Below are 389 nucleotides of genomic sequence, written 5' to 3'. Positions count from 1 at the left end.
TAAAATGTTTAACAATGTTCTTCTCATTGTTTCTACTTATTTTTTCAGTTTCCTAGTTATATCTTTAAGTTATATTTCCCTGTTTTGTTGAGTACTCCTTCTGTCAATAATTAACATATCATAAACCAGTAGATCTGAATGCTGAGCCCCCTCTGGTTTCACCTCGGCACACATCGTTACATATCTGTAATAACCACACATGACCACTAGAGGGCACAAAGTGCCACATGATGACTGAAGCTCCACTGGTGCCAGCCTGTTTAGAGTTTGAGTCTTACAGATTTATTAGAGAATCGATCATTTTGTAGAACTCACAGGTAGAGGCTCCACATAGAGGATGAGGAAGTGCAGAGACATGGAGAGACAGATGGCTCCCAGCAGCCAAACGT

This window comes from Austrofundulus limnaeus, unplaced genomic scaffold, assembly GCF_001266775.1.
Source record: "Austrofundulus limnaeus strain Quisiro unplaced genomic scaffold, Austrofundulus_limnaeus-1.0 Scaffold3421, whole genome shotgun sequence".
In the NCBI taxonomy this organism is placed as follows: Eukaryota; Metazoa; Chordata; class Actinopteri; order Cyprinodontiformes; family Rivulidae; genus Austrofundulus; species Austrofundulus limnaeus.
The sequence above is the reverse complement of the archived record's forward strand: the minus strand, read 5'-3'. Positions refer to the sequence as shown.